At 37.8% G+C, this 13552-nt stretch overlaps 1 protein-coding gene and 1 pseudogene across 19 annotated transcripts in view; one reads left to right on the top strand and one right to left on the bottom strand.

The window, feature by feature from the left end:
• The window catches only part of DLG2 (discs large MAGUK scaffold protein 2), a 2400703-nt gene that overhangs the window by 1047187 nt on the left and 1339964 nt on the right, over positions 1–13552 (top strand). The gene's annotated exons all lie outside the window — the stretch shown is intronic.
• LOC139439764 (S-formylglutathione hydrolase pseudogene) lies at positions 5470–6484 on the bottom strand (annotated as a pseudogene).

Raw genomic sequence — 13552 nt, 5'->3', positions numbered from 1 at the left:
ATAAATTTTATAATCTTGTTTTCAATTTATTTTAAATGCTAGTAGAATTTTTATCAGGATTGCGTTGAATCTGTATCAATTTGAGTAGAATTGACATCTTAATAATATTTAGTCTTCCAACCCATGAATATGGAATGCTCTTCCAGTTATTTAGGACTTTTAAAATTTCTTTTAGCATTGAGTTGCAGTTTTCTAAATACAAGTGCTTTACCTCATTGGTTAAGTTTATTCCAGTCTATCTGAGTTTTTTTCTGTCATAGTTTATTGTCACCATTCTCTTGACACTTTTAGCTACTTTTATTAATATAATCTTCATTTCTAGACTCTCTTCCAGGCCTCTCTCTCCTGTCCTTTCTTTTCAGGCTCTAGCACACCATTTAGTATTTCCTGGCCCCTTTAATTTTTGTTGGATTTATTTCCCATTCTCTGACACACAAATGTCTTACCAAATAAGTATAAAACATTTGCTACTTCTTGTTCACTGGGTCCAATCAGCATAATATTATCAATATAATGGACCAGTGTGAAGTCTTGTGGAATGGAAAGGTGATCAAGGTCCCTGCAGACTACATTTTGACATAGGAAAGGGAGTTGACAACCCAAGGTAGGGCATTGAAGGTGTATTGTTGGTCTTGCCAGCTGAAAGAAAACTGTTTCTGGTGGTCTTTTCTAACAGGTATAGAAAAAAATCCTGTATCAATAGCTATATCAATAGCTTCATACCAGGGACCAGGGAATTTCTTCAAGCAGCAATACTATGTCTGGGTCAGTGGCTGCAATTGGAGCCACCACCTGGTCAAATTTATAGCAATCCACTGTCATCCTCCAAGATCCATCTGTTTTTAGCACAGATCAAATAGGAGAGTTGAATGGGTATGTCATGGGAATCACCACCCCGGCTTCCTCCAAGTTCTTGATGGTGGTATTAATCTTTGCAGTCCCTTCAGGAAGGCAGTATTGCTTTTGGCTTACTGTTGTCTTGGTCAGAGATAGTTCTAATGGCTTCCGGTTAGCCTTTCCTTACATTATAGCCCTCACTCCACAGGTCAGTTAGCCAATGTGGTGGTTCTGCCAGTTACTGTGTATGTCTGTTCCAATTATGCATTCCAGAGCTGGGGAAAACCACAGAATGGGTACAGAGATACAACGGACCAGCTGTGAAATGTGCTAAAACTCCACTGGTTACATGACCTCCATAAGTCCCTATTCTGATTGGTGGACCACAGTGATATTTTGGGTCTCCTAGAATTAATGTCAGCTCAGAGCCTATGTCCAAGAATCCCCAAAATGTCTGGTCATTTCCTTTTCCCCAATGTACAGTCACCCAGGTAAAGTTCATATATACCATTGGTAAAGGCTAAAGAAAGATTAGTATACATTTTTGGGAATATAGCAAGGTCCTTTCCCAAGGGGACCCACCTTCCCTTCTTTCAAGACGTTCTGGGTATGTATGCTGGCTCATGTCTGGAAATTAATTCAGGGGCCATGGCTCTCTATTTTTGTGACTCAAGTTAAACTTTTCTTCACTTGCCCTAAAACTCTTCTGCTTATACATATCAAATAAAAATTTAGTAGACATCTGTTTCCCTTCTAGGTATCCCATGATCAATTATTCAATGCCATAGGTTGCTGTGAGTCAGACTACTCTGATTACAGTTTTGAGTCTGCTGCCCACTGCACTGTGGAACTATGCCCACCTTGTCTTTGGCAATTAAGTTCCTCCCCTTGGCTCTTGTCAGCTACTTCAGAACATTCATTGCTATTTCATCTGGCGAAGCAGGATTAATCGCCTCAGAAAGAGGTGTGAGAGCTCTCTCCCCAGAGTATGCCATTACAAGCTTATTTAGCAAAGAAGACTCAGCAGAATTTAGAGGTTCAGTGTCCCTACCTCCCTACCATCATCACGAGCAGTCCATATGTCCCCGTTGCAATTTTTGGGATCCTATTCTTTCCCAACCAATTCACTTACTTTAACAGCATGATGGGAATTCAATTTATGTTGTAATTAAAATACTCACATGATGAGAATTTGCTTTTGGTTTTCAGAAATTACAACTCTGTGGCTACAACAAATAAGACTTTCAGGACACAAATAGAAACTTTCATGTCATTCATGTAGTGCTTGAGTGGGGATATTTAAAGACCTGAACTCATCTGTTTTTTAAACAACTTTATCCAATGTATTTAGAAACAATTGGCCAACATTATATATATTTCTTTTTTTTTAAGATTTTTAAAGATTTATTTATTTATTTATTTCTCCCTCCTCCCCACACGGAGTCTGCTGTCTGTATCCATTTGCTGTGTGTTCCTCTGTGTCTGCTTGTATTCTCATTAGGCGACTCTGGGAACTGATCCTGGGACCTTCTGGAGTGGGAGAAAGATGATCATTCTCTTGCACTACCTCAGCTCCCTGGTCTGCTGTGTCTCTTATTGTCTCTCCTCTGTGTCTCTTTTTATTGTGTCATCTTACTGCACCAGCTCTCCACATGGACCAGCTCTCCTGCATGGAGCAGCACTCCACATGGGCCAGCTTGCCTTCACCAGGAAGCCCTGGGTATCAAACCCTGGACCTCCTGTTTGGTTGATGGGAGCCCAATTGCTTGAGCCAAATCTGCTTCCCACCATATTTTTAATGTCATAAAAATCTGCTAAGGTATCAAATATACTATTAATATTATCCAGAACTTTGCCTCTTATAAGTATTTGAATAGGAGTATCCATTAATGATACTTTGCACATCTTTGTTGCCATTTCATACCATGAACTATTGATGCCCACTTGATCATTGGAAATAAAGTCAATAGTGCCTTTAAATCTAATTAGATTAGAAAACCAATTCCAGAAACCCCAGAATCAATTCATAAATATCATCGGTAAGATTATGTTTGTCAAAAACCACTCTTGGTAATAAAATCTGTATTCAATAGGATTCTCTAGAGAAACAGAACTGATAGAAGACCGAATTGAGAGAGAGAGAGAAGGAATAGGAATTAACTTATGTGACTGTGGGGGATTGGTAGGTTTGAATTCCATTGTATAGGGTGCAAGCTAAAAACTCTGAGGATGATGCAAGCTGTATTCTGCAGGAGAAGCTGGCTGGCTGGAGATGAGGCAGAAATTTGGCCTTATCACTTTTGAAATCCTCAGTTCTGGCTCTAAGACCTCCATCCGATGGGCTCAGGAGACTCCCTACATTGCTGAGAGCAATAACCTTTGTTGATTATAGATGTAATCATCCATAGATGGAATCAACTTTGTTTATTATAGATGCAAATCCATCTACAAGTTCCCCTCACAGTAACAATCATGTCGATGCTTGTTTTATCAAACAATTGGACACCATAACCTAGCCAAATTGACTCATGAACTTAACCATCACACTGAGTCTTACTCTCAACTCTCAGCACTTTCCCTCGTATATTCGATTACATGGAAAGGAAGCACAGTGATGCTATCTCAATTCTGGAGGTTGGAACTTAGAGTCTCTACCACTGTATATTAGTTGGCATTTTTTAGAATTTTATATAAGTGGAATTTTACAATATATACAATATGCCTATGTTCTCTACCGTGGAATAATGATTTTGAGGTTGAATCAGGTTTTTGCATGTTATAGTAATTTCTCCTTTTTATTCCTCAGTAGTATGACATTCTATTGTATTAGTATTAAAAGATGCGCTGCATTTTGCTTGTACATTCACCTGTTAATGTACATGTAGGTTGTTTCCAGTTTGGGGCAATTGTGTAAAAAGCTGCTATGAACATTTATATACAAGTCTAGGTGGTCATATGGTTTCATTTCTCTTGGCTGGGTACATTTATATTTAATGTTTTATAGAAACTACCAAACACATTTTCAACATGGTTATACATGTACTATATTCCCACTGGCAGGATATGAGAGTTTCATTTTCCCACATTCTTCTCAATACTTGCCATTGTCAATCTTTTCAAATTTTAGCTATTCTAATGAATGTACAGTGGTATTTCATTATGGTTTTAATTTCCATTTTCCAGGTGACTAATAATATCCATCTTTTCTTGAACTTATTGTCCATTCAGATTTTTTTCATTATCTGAAGAAATATTTTTATGGGAAAACAAACAAAACAGAATTTCAGGAGTAGGCTGAAATATATCAGGAAGGTGCTAGCTATATGGACTGTAGACATTGCTATTTTATTATGTACATTTTTTGTCTTGCCATATGTTCATTCAACCACATACCTTTCCTACCCCCTTTGTATGAAATAAGGTTCAATGTAAATGGCTTCTGCACTGTTGGAAAAAGGGGTGTTATATGAGTTACAATCAACAGAGAGGTAACTGAGAAAAACAGGGTTCCTAAGATTAAAAAAGGGGGAAAAAATTAAATATTGAAGATCTTTAAAGCCTGGTCCTAGACAATTTTCTCTTCTCCTACTTTTCTCTCAGTTTAGATAATATTATCCATACCCAAGGCTTTGGTTCAATATATGCAGAGGCAATTCTAAATTTATATTTCTATCCTAGAAGTTTCCTCTGCATTCTAAATGCATGTATCCAATCTGGAAATAAGAAAGGAACCTTAAATGAACATGTTCACATAACCCTCATGATATCTTCCCAGCCCACACATATGCACACATTCAATTATGCTCCTCTTTTGGTATAGCATATTTCGGTTAATGGCATCACAAATTACCCAGTTATATATACCAGAAAACCAAAAATCATTTTTTATTTCCCCTCATACCCAATTTAGCACTAACTCCTCTCACTTTTGCAAGGCAGGTGTCCTGTTGACAAATTCTCTTAATTTTTGTTTATCTGAAAATCTCATTATTTCTTCTTTTCTTTTGAAGGATAATTTTCATTGGATATAGAATTCTTAGTTGATGAGCTTTTCCTTCATCATTTTAAATATTTTACTCCATTCTCTTCTTGCTTGCATGGTTTCTGAAGAGAAGTCCAACATAATTCTTATCCATGCTCCTCTATAGATAAGGTAGCCCCACCCCTAGTTCTTTCAAGATTTTCTCTTTGCCTTTGATTGTCTGCAGTTTGAATATGATATGCCTAGATATATAATTTTTGGTATTCTCTGAACTTCTTGGATCTGTGATTTGGTGTTTGTCATTAATTTTGGGAAATTCCCAGTTATTATTACTTAAAATCTGTGCCCTTTCTCTTTCTTCTCTTTCTGGTATTCCCATTACATGTTTGTTACAGAATGTACCCTTTAAATTGTCCCACATTTCTTCCATGTTCTGTCCTTATTTTTCATTCTTTTTTTCTCTTTGTTTTTCAGTTTGGAAAGTTTTTAACTGACATACTTTCCAGTTCATGAATTCTTTCCTCAGCTAGTCTAATGATGAAAGGCATTCTTCATTTCTGTTACAGTTCATTTCTGTTCATTTCCTTTTTTCCTGCAATTCTGTACTACAACTTTTATAATTCTGGAGAGATTCTTCTAGCTAAAGTTTTTCATGCATCCAGATACTCTGCATGATGTCTGATGTGATCAGTAAGATCACATGCAAAGAAATAGTAGCTGTGATCATAACCCTCTTGCAGTCTAGAAACAACAGGAATTTTCTTTTCCGTATAGGCAGCTATGAAGTTATCAGGAAGTATCTGTCCATCTGAAAGGAACTGGTCATCTTTTTCTTGATCAATTAGTGTGTCCAGCTGAAATCCTGGATAAGCCTTCACAAGATGGGTAGCATCGTAAGCCTTCCATTTAATTTAATCTGGTCCCAAATATCCACTAAAGACTTTTTGCCCCAAGGACAGAGTATCAGTGGCAAATTGGAGCAAATGCTGACACAGGTTTGTATTTTCCTAGAGTCCTCAAGGCCCCAAACAGGGCTCCAAGGCCTTCCAAGAGATGGCCAAAAATAGATATCCTTTGGGGGTCCACTGGAAATTGGCATTTATGGGTTGGGGAAACTCCTCTGTTATGTAAGAGTACATTTTGTGGTTAGTTTTCCAAGGGTCTTCCGTGGCATCTACATAAAACCCAGCACCAGTGCTGAAATCCCAGTTCTCATTTTCTCCTTTAATGCTACAGCCATTGTGGCTGGTATGTGAACAACAACGACCTGACCATGTTCTGAAGCAGCATTATGATAATCAGATTTTGATATAAAATGTTGTACTGTACAGGTTAAGCCAGAAGGCCAGTATAGTGCAGGACGTTTTCCAGTTTCTGCCTTTGGTGGTAAATACACAGCAAATTTCATTTTGCAAATCAGCTCAACACTGTCATGTTGAAACACTTTCTGTAACCCTGCAAAGCACTCGTTACTAGAAATCTGTCTAAATAAGCAGGGAGATCCATCTCTCTGCTTATATTACTGATCAGTTCTTGCATGCTGTTCAGTTTTCCCACTAGAGCCCTTATCATATTAATTGTAGTTATTTTAAAGTCCCGAACTGGTAATTCCAAAATTTCTGCCAAGGCCGATGCCTGGTTCCGATGCCTGGTTTCTCTCTTCATGTTGCCCCTCCCCTCTCTTAGCATGCCTGGTAAGTTTTCATTATAAGTTGAACATGATGTATTGGGTAAGAAAAATAAGCCTGTAGCATGTGGCTTTATGTTTATCTGACTAGGAGCTAAACTGTGTTCACTCTTTGCTGTAGATGTGGTGCCAGAGACTAAAATTTCCCCTCGTGTCCTTGTTTCTGTCCCCTCGACTACCTTTGGGTTTTATTAGCAGTTACTTTTTAAATAGGGTACGAGGCTTATAGCTCTTCCAGCTGCAGTGTCTTTACTATACAGGAGCCCTACTGATGTGACGTTAAAGTATTGGGGCAGAGGGAGTGTGTGATAATCCTATGATTAAGTCTCAATCTTTTAGCAGGCTCCAGCCTTCACAAGTGCTGTGACCTTCCCAAGTGCTTCTCGGCTTTTCTTTTTATATCTACTGTTAGGTGAGACAAGAATCCTAGAGGGGGCTGGTGTTGAATAGTCCCTTTGCCCCACATGAGTTAGACTCTGGTAAAATAGTTTCCCTCGAGAGTAGGTAGAACAGAATTCTGTGGGTGTTATTTCAAAAGGCTACTCTCGGCCTTCCTCTGCTTGAAACATGAGGGCACTGAGCTCTGATGTTCAGAGTGAGGCCTTGGTGAGGTTCCTGGAGGCAAAACTCACCAAAATGGGGTGGGCGTCCTAAGATTGGGCCCCCCAGGAGTTGGTACTTATTAGGGTAGTCCACACTGAGTGTGAGTGTTCCTCCTGAACTAGCTTCAGCTGCACAGTTCTGCTCCTGGTAATTGTGATTCTCTGCATTTGCTTGTCTCTCCACTTTGGAGGGGGCGGGCAGAAAAATTTGCCCTATGACCTTGTATTCATAGTTTTCCTAATATCCTCAATTCTCTAATGTCCCTAAGAAGCTTTGCTGATTTTCAGTTTGCTCAGTTTTTTCTTGTTATCAGGATGGGAGTGATGATTTCCAAGCTTGTAACATGTTGGAACAGAAACCAGGAATCCCAGTCCTGTCATTCCTCTCATTTTTACTTCTAAAATGTTTCTTGAGTCTATCCCTTTATCTTTGTTTACACTGCTAATACTTAATCCAAATGACCATTGCCTCTGCTTGTAATCCTGAATGTGCCTCCTCATTTGTCCAGCCATGCCTGTATGTTCTCTTTCCAATCATCTCTACACAGAAGCCAGAATAATTTACTTAAAATGCAAATCTAATATCACACCCTCACTCCTGCTTAAAATCCTTATTTAAACCTTCCCACAAAAAAACTTCAAGCCCAGATGGTTCATTGGTGAATTTATCAAGCTTTAAAGAAGAAATAATACCAATTCTCTATAAACAATTCCAAAATATTGAATAGGAGGGAGTATTTCCAAACTCATTCTGTGAGGTCAGTATTACCCTGATATCAAAAACAGCCAAAGATATTACAAGGAAAGAATGCTATGGACTAATAGAACTCATGAAGACAGATTTAAACGTTCTAAATAAATATTAGTAAAAAAATGAAATCAAATAATATATTAAAGGGATAATACATCATAGTCAAGTGATATTTAGCAGTAATATTGAAACATTTTTGAAGTAATGGCAAGATATATTGATTCTAAGGGACAATAGGGAGGTCTCGGGGGGTATGGGATTTTTCCTTTTGGAGTAATGAGAACATTCTGAAATTGAGATGATGACAGTACAACTCTGTGATGAAAATGAGAGCCAATGAGTATACATTTTGAATGGATTGTACAAAGCATGAAACTGTATAACACAATGAATAGAACAAATATGAGAACATTCTCTCATGAACTATAACAAATAAATAATACTAATACAGGGTATTAATAACTAGGTGGGTTGGGGGGGGAAATGCACCAAATGTAAGATATGGCTATAGTTAGTAGTTATAATTTCATGATGCTCTTTCATAGATTGTAACAAATGTTTCACAACAATGCAAGGTGGTGGTGGCATAATGTATGGGAGCTCTATACGATGATATGCATGTTTGTTTTGTAAGTTCACAACTTTTCGATATACTTATTGTTTATGTATGTGCATGTGTGAATAATAAACTTCAATTAAAAAGTTAAAAAAATAAAATGACTGACAATACTATGTGCTGGTGAAGATATGGATGGACTGAAACTCTCATTCACTGAAATGTAAAATATCATAACCACTTTGGAAAACATTTTGACAGTTTCTTAAATATTTAAACATGCATTTAATGCATGATCCAGCCATCTTTCTCACTCCAAGATAAAAGGAAATATATGTCCATGTGAAGACGTGTATACGTATTCATAGCAGTCATGTGAACAAAAACTGGAAAGAATCTAAATTTCTGTCAATGGATGAATAGAAAAATGATAGTATATCTATACAATGTGATATTATTCAGCACTAAAAAGACATGAGCTAGTGATGCCTTCAGCAACTTGTATGAATTTGTATCATTTCCCTAAAACAAATCACACATTATATAAATCATTTATATAAATGATTCCATTAATATAAATATCTAGAAAATGAAAATGTATCTATAGTGACAGAAAGCAGATCAGTAGGTAGTTCAGGGTGGGAGGGGAGTGGGAAAGAGTGGTGGGAGGAGGTATTATGAAGGGGCATTAGAAAATTTTTGAGGGGTGATAGGTTCACTATCTTGATTGAGCTGATAGTTTCATTGGTACTATATATGTTGAAGCTAATTAAATCATATACTTTAAATATTTGCAGTTTATTTTATACCATTTATACCTCAATGAATTGTTAAAAATGTATGACGTTTCCTAAGGCTTTTAGAATTAAAAACAAAAATCTGAACTATAGGTTGCATAGTCTGGCCTCTGCTTTCTCCTTCAGCATCTCCTCCCCTGATATTTTCCTTTTTTCTATATTCTAGCTATTCTGAGCTTATCGCAGTTCCTCCTACATTCCTCGTTTCTTGTCAACTACACATTCCTTATATGTTCTATTCTTTCTACTTGTGATGCTTTTCCTTCCTCCATTTGTCCAGTTAATTCCCACCCATGAAATCCTGAGGTTTTCCTATGGCATGTTCTAATAGGATCAGGCAGCTCTACTTAAAGCGCTTACCCCAGTCTCCCTACAATACTGGTTAGTGATTCCCATAGGGTCAGGACAATAGTGGTCTATACTTACCACTGTACCCTAAATAGCATAGTGCCTAGCACTACTAAGTGTGTACTAGTGTCTACTAAGACACTCAGAAGTATGTGTTTAATGAACCACAAGTAGAAAGTGGGAACCAAAAGAGGAGACGAGGGGAATGTGCTTATATGAATCCAGCAAAGGTTTTGCCGGATGCCAACTACTTTAGCAAACCCAATTCAGATCCTCCAACACATTATACTTGAGATTAATTCTCCTTATAATAAATAAAATGCCAACATTCTTGTAACAAGAGTAACATACACTCTACCAAAAGGTAGTTTTCTGACAATAATATTATTTCAAGAAAACAGGAAACAGGGAACTCTGAGTAGGCTAGCCATTCATATTGGTGCTATGAAGGACTTCAACCAAAAGGTTTGCGACTTATTAAGAGAAAAATAGATTATTATATCATGATCTTAATTTGGTGGTAGGTAGCTGGAGATTATGGGAGAGATATGATGTCTTCACAGTGTTTCAGGGGAGCAATTGTTTCACTGAGTAATGATTTCACTAGGATAGGATATGATTAGCTGCAGGCTCCTGCTTGCAGCATAACTGAGTGGTGTTCTTCAGGATAGTCACCTCATTTAGTTCTTGCAGATAGAAGAGCCATCTATTGTTCTGATGAAAGGCAGCTGATAAGAAAAATCTATTTGTAGTAGAGAAGCACACAGTAGCGATGTAAAGCCATTTAAAATGAGCCATGTTTTTTTTAAAGTTTCCCCATGAATTGCTGCTCTCCAAGTTGAACTATGATTTAGGATAATTTTTTTGACAATGAGTAATTTGCCTTTGTTTCACAGATGGGCAGCTATAGTATAAAAATAGAATTAGTGATTTCACAGAGAATTTGCTGTGTTTCGTTGACATTTATTTGAAATAAGTTTCTTGGCTAGTTTTCTGTGCTTAATGAATGAATAAAAGAGTGAGTGAGTGAACAAATGAATATTGTTAGGCACTCAATAATAATGCTACGCTCTTTGCTGGGAACATTCACATGATATTTTAGTTAATCCTCATATGAATCCTGTGATATAGATGATATTGCTTAATGCCCTTTCCCATTTTTAATGTATCAAGGAGATTCAGTGACTCAGAGATACATGATGTGTCAAAACTATGTCTAGAACCCAAGACCCAAATCTTGTGCTTTTTACTGCAGCAATGAAATCATATTTGGTAAACAACAATACCCAAGAAGAGTTCTGTGTCATTGGATTTTGCTGCTGAAGAAATTCTCACAGGTGGTACAAAGGGTGATATTTTAGGGTTGCTTTCCCAAAATGACAAAGAAGGGGGAGGGGAAGAGCAAGAGAAGACTTGGGGGCAAAATTTCTCCTTGCTTATTGAAGCTGTGGGTAATCATTATTTCAAAACACTTGTTAAAAAGTGTCCAAATCAATTCTTAATTGATGGGTTGGCATTTCCTTAATCAAGGGGGTACTCCTTTCAGCTAGGAATGCAGGCATGGGTTAGGGGACAAATGAAGATCTACACAGGTCCTCGGACCTAGGTGAGAGCCTGGGAAAGTCTGGCTTACCCGTGTCTCCTTCCTCCCTTCGTCTGCTTTGTAGTATACCATTCTATACTACAGCCAAACAATAAGCATATTTTAATTACAGTAAACACAGTAAGTGTGACTTATATGAAGGTCCATCAGTCAGTCAGCATGACTGTCCCAAAGGGGTCTACAGCTGGGGGGACAGCTGAGAGGAAATGGAGGACTTAGAAATTAGAGAACACAGAATCAACAATCATGGGTGAAGCCTGATGGATATTACAGTGTCTTTGAACAGAGCCTCACTGCAATTGTGTGTTCCTCATTAAGAGGGACATGGGGGAGATGAGAAAGGGTGTGAAGAGAACCACTGGGACAGTAAAGTCTGTCAAGGAAGGCTTGAGAGTTACAATTGTTCAGTAGAACCAGAAGCCTCATGATTATACTTATTAGGTAAGTGTAATAAATTTATTCATTCCTGTTAACTTGTATTGAAAAATTTTAAGAAATTAACATAAAGCACCTCCAATTTATTGAGTGCCTAGAACAAACCAGATAAGGGTGACAGGCAATTTTCCATAGAGTATCTCCTTTAAGCCTTGTATGTGCTGTTTAGCATAGCACTAGTGCCATACATAGAACAGGAGGGTAGTTCACAGACGTTAGAATTGCCAGGTGTTCTCATGGACTTTAAGTACATTATTTAGTACTTAAATACTTTCTCTTGTTAGCTGTTATTTCATGACAATCTCTTCAATTGGTTTCCAAACTTATGGATGGCACAAAGACATAATTCATATGTCTCTCTCCTTACACTTTTCAGGTAGTGCAATGATACAAACATAGTTTGTAGTCCATACTTATTGGTGAATTAGTTGCATGAAAACATCTCTACTAAAGATTAAATGAGAATAAATGTACTTCAATTTGCAGTTGAAGGAAGGGGAGGTAAAGGGATATAAAGCTTGAAATCACAGTTGTTAGTATCAAAACCCAAGTGTGCCTGATCAGCTCCAAAGTTCAGGTGTCTTCTAAATCTAGTATACTTTCTTTACAGTAGTGCATAGGGAAGAGCTTCCTAAAGCTAAATAACAGTCTCTGTTATGGAAAAGAGATGAAGAATTGGGATGTGTTAACTGGAAGTGACAGACAGAATTGCCTACTCATTAAGAGCTTGGATACTGAAATCAGATTGCTTGGGTTCAAATCCCAGTTCCATCACCAGATTAGCCTTGGTCTATTGTATTATTGTTCCCAGTATTCTCTCCTCCCTCCCTGGGAAAGGGTTACCCTCCTCCCCCGCATTGGCATCAGCTTTCGCCGCCCTGCATACCCTGGTTTATAAAATGTGATCAGGAAGATGTTTTTAATGCCCAAACAGAAATTTCAAGAGCCATTGTATTTTCAGCCATGGAATATTTTTCCCTCTGCCATGAGACCATCATTTCCCTGAGAGGAGCTGCTCTTCTCTCTATGGAAAAACATGGGATAGAGTTATAGCCAAGCTATAAAGGTCATCTAATATGAAGCAGAAATAAACATTTATTATTGAAAGCCATCAAGATTTTTCTGTTAGCAGATTAGTTTAGTTAATATACCAGTTTTGTTATCTTGGGCAAATTACTTAATCTCTCTGTGATTCAGCTTCCTTTTATTTGTAAAATTGAGTTGTTGTGGTGATTAAATAAATTAACGTGGGTAAAATATTTAGACCAGTCCTATGCCACTTAATGTTTCTCTGGAAAAATAAGCCCTGATTTGTAGTGTTTGCCAATTTCTGTGATGCAAATACTACCAAGCTACCAACATGATGTCACTGAGGGGGGAGCTGGAAAGAGGTCCAGGCAACAGGCGCTCCTGAGTAGGCTCTGGCTCCGGCACGTGGAGCAGTTACAGCAGTGCCCAGTAAGCATTATGTGAGAGTGCATTTTCTGAACACAGGTGACAGAACACAATGGCTTCTCAAATTTCCTTTATGTTCTTATGAGTCTGTATTTTGGAGTCCCCACAGAGAACTTCAGCACTGGAGGTAAGCTTAGATATGATACAGTATAGCCATTCCATCTTAACAGACAAGGGCATTGAGGCTCCGAAGGGCTGGGTAGCTTGCTTGAAGTCACACAGCCAATAAATAGGAAGACGCACAATGACTCCTAAAATCGAATCCACTTTTTCTCAGCCAACATGAACTGCCTTTTTAAACAAGTGACCATGGAAGGGAACAGTAAAGAAAGAAAAAAGATGAGTTAATCAATAGTTCATGCCTCTTTCCTTATAGCAATTTCTGATTAGGGATATACGACTATTACTACTAAACTATTACAATTAAGTCCCAGTCCCATTTACTTACTTTTGTGTGTGTGTGGTCATGAGTCCATTTTGAAGAAAGGTGTCATTAGGA

Source organism: Dasypus novemcinctus, chromosome 10 (assembly GCF_030445035.2).
Source record: "Dasypus novemcinctus isolate mDasNov1 chromosome 10, mDasNov1.1.hap2, whole genome shotgun sequence".
In the NCBI taxonomy this organism is placed as follows: domain Eukaryota; kingdom Metazoa; phylum Chordata; class Mammalia; order Cingulata; family Dasypodidae; genus Dasypus; species Dasypus novemcinctus.
This window is presented reverse-complemented; position numbering and strand designations above follow the sequence as displayed.